This window comes from Eucyclogobius newberryi, unplaced genomic scaffold (assembly GCF_026437365.1).
Source record: "Eucyclogobius newberryi isolate DKJ021-1_F unplaced genomic scaffold, fEucNew1.0.hap1 SCAF_7, whole genome shotgun sequence".
Taxonomy (NCBI): Eukaryota; Metazoa; Chordata; class Actinopteri; order Gobiiformes; family Gobiidae; genus Eucyclogobius; species Eucyclogobius newberryi.
In genome coordinates, this window is record NW_027316389.1 from 6,758,458 (window position 1) to 6,762,100 (window position 3,643).

Consider the following 3,643-nt stretch of genomic DNA (forward strand, 5'->3'; position numbering starts at 1 on the left):
TCGCTGGGAGGGCACCGCAGTTTGCCGTTCAAGCGCTCATCGATAAGCACTCAGGTGATGTGTTTATTTATACCGACGGGTCTAGGGATCCTGAGAGTGGGCGTACTGGCGCCGCTTATTTTGTGCCTGACCTGGGGCTAGCGGTCAAGAAGAGGTTGACAGATCGCCTTTCTGTTTTCACGTCGGAACTTATAGCGATACGGTTGGCGTTGGAATGGGCGGAATCTGCTTTGCAGTGTTGTGGCATTGTGGTGGCCTCTGACAGCCTTTCTGCATTGCAAAGCATTAGATCTGGGAAATCGGATTGCAGACAGGATGTGTTGAAAGGCATCTTCTGTCTGATGCTCTCCCTGTCCAGGAAGGATGTGAGGGTTTCCTTCATTTGGGTCCCTGCGCATGTGGGGGTGGATGGTAACGAAATGGCTGATGCACTGGCTAAACATTCCCTTCGGCGGCCATCAATTGATGTGGCGGTTGAGTTGGGCAAGTCTGAAATCAAGCCCGTTATCAAGAGTCATGTGGTCGGCCTTTGGCAGGAATTGTGGAGCCACTGTGTTACTGGACGGCATCTCTATCACATACAGGGTAGTGTGGGTCCTTGCGGGTCTATGGGCAGGAACGCGTGGGAGGAAAGGGCCTTCGCCCGCATGAGGATTGGCCATACTGGACTCAATTGGTCACTGAGTAGGATAGGCAAACATCCGACCGGTCTGTGTGGTCACTGTCGGGTGCCAGAGACTGTCGAGCATGTGCTGATTTGCTGTGAGGCTTATGATAGAGAAAGGACCGGGTTGGCCTTGTGGTTTCGGAATAATGGGCGGGAGTTCAATCTGCGGAACGTTCTGGCGATCCAGTCACAGGGTTTGTGTCAGGCTGTGGTTGCTTACTTATGTAGCACAGGGCTGGGTAAACGTTTATAGAGGTGGGGGGTGTTGGAGACTGAGCCGAGGATGAGGAGCAAGAGGATGTTCTAACGCGCTTGGACTTCATGGGCCTAGAAACGCCAAAGTGATGGAAGAAGGACTTCTAAAGGATAAAACGACAAAGACGTCCCATGACCTCATGGGCTTTGTAAAACAACAAAGACGTCCCATGATCTCATGGGCTTTGTACTTCCAAAGCACCGAACGTCAAAGAGGGCGAGGAAGGTGAAGAAGAGTCTCCCTGGAATAAAGCCGGTTGGTCTCTGACACAACAACTATTCTAGTCACAAAAACACATCATGACCTCATGGGCTTTGTAACGCCAAAGCAATGGGAGGAGTACTTTTACGGACTACGACAGAGTCTGAGGACTACGAAACGTCTGAGGAATAAAGTCTGGCGGTAATGCAACACTCGGATGCCAACCGCCATAAAACAACAACAACAACAACAACAACAACGGTCAGTCGCAGCATTTCGCCCCCAGTGGCCACTCCACTGGTACTGCAGCCAAAGACATCGCGCGGCCCAGAAAGCTTTTTTTCCCCAGAGCACAATGTCAGGAAAAACTGCTCGTGTTCGGCTGAAAAAGCACCTAGAGCTTTCAAAATGTCGAATGTAACGGCAATTTATACGTGTTTTTGTGTCATTGACTTTTTTTAATTTTAAGATTCTTCAGTTGTCTTTAAAACGCATTTTAAGCTGTTAGCTTCGGCTTCGCTCTAGCGCGCCGCTCTAGCCCAGCTCGTGACCGTCTCTAGACCAATCAGAACGCGTGTAGGTGAAGTGAACGGGCCGAGATGCCTTGAAAGAGCCCAAATGCCACGAATGAGCTACAGGCGTAAAACTATGAATCTATGAGTTTAATAACTGAACAAATCATCAAACTAATGACCACCACGGACCTGAGGGTCACGGATCTGTGGGCCGTGGATCTGAGGGCCGTGGATCTGAGGGCCGTGGATCTGAGGGTCGTGAGGGCCGTGGATCTGGGGGCCTTGGATCTGAGGGCCGTGGATCTGAGGGCCGTGGATCTGAGGGCCGTGGATCTGAGGGCCGTGGATCTGAGGGCCGTGAGGGCCGTGGATCTGGGGGCCGTGGATCTGAGACTCAGGAGCGATGTCTTGAAATATTTACCCCTGAAAAACTAAATAACGTAATAAATGCTGTGGAAATGAAATGTTTTGCCAGGTATAAACTAAGAGCCGGTCAAATAGCCCAGCGGCTATATAGAGAGCACTCACGTGACTTCACACGGCCGCCCCCCACGCTCCCCCAGGCTCCTCCAGGCTCTTGGCCGTCCTCAGTGCGTGTCCCCCTGTACAAGCCCATTCTAAACCGCAGTCTGTCTGCTTCGATTTACGAGGAAACACGGTTCAAAGAGGCCCAAAACTTCATTAATGATATCGCACTCTTTACTATTATCACAATGGTGAAGGTTTATGTGGCAGTTGATGCAGCAACCGGGAAAATAAAGAAGATAAAGTTCTATCTAAGACACTCCCTTGCCAAAATTACAATGAAATTAGTAGTTTTATGGAATGGCTAATGAAACCTTGCAATTTCCATCATTGTTGGTCAGCTACGCGCGCGCCTGGAAGAAAGTGTCCCGCGTAATAAAGGCAATAAACACACACGTAACACGTAACGTAAAACTTTGACCCGCGGCCCCTGAACTACGACTTTATTCTCCTTAAATTCAGAGTTTATTCTAGTTCATTTACGACTTTTTTCTGATTAATTGATGTCATTTTTCTCGTAGTGCGGCGCATTTTCTTTTTTTTAGTCTTAATTTCCCACAGAGAATGAACAGAAAGAGAAGTGAAGATGCAAACCTGCCACTTTTATATAAAAATATGTTGTATTATTTTATAACAGATGTAATTATAATCTATTATTTTAGCCTAGTCATTTTTTACTATTGATCAGTTTATTATAATTCATAACAAATAGTCTAATGTTGCTTTTTAAATAAATTGAGATGTTTTAATGCTCTATTAAAAGTAGGTGAATTGGTCCAATTAGAACAGAAGTATTAAAAATATATATATATTTGGTCCTAAAAGGTTTTAGTTAAATGTAAAATAATCAACAGCTTATAATTAACTGTATTACACCAATGCTATGTAAATAAAAAAAATGTGGAAGCATCATATGTCAAAGATTAAATATAAAGACAGTGAAAAACTACAAACTTCAGTTTAACATCATTAGTTTTGTTTCAAAATGAGACACACAATTAGAAAAGAAGAGTATTTACTTTGCAGTTGAGTCGACGCCGTTGTTCTGGTTCTGGCCCTCATCCTCAGACAAGCCCGAAGGCAAAATCAATAATAATAGTAATATAGCTCTTTTCATCCTGACGACTCCTGACTGAACAGAGGTGATCTGAGCTCCAAGACTATGTGTGCTCCTGTCTCTGCTGCGAGTCCAAGGCCATTTCCCACCTGACCACTCTATATTTGGAAAGGAACTTTTGTGGCAACCTGTGACTTCTCATACAGATTTTTGCCAGGGGATTTTGCCAGAAACAAAGATATTATGAAACATTTGAAGGAAACATTACAATTGAATGTCTCAGTTATGTGAAGCAAAATACTGACATCACAAATTCACAATTAAGTTTCACTAAATATCTGCCATTAGACATTTCCTCCATCAATATATACTTTTACTGCGACCGGTGATGACACAAAAGGCAAAATTAAATCACTTTTAAC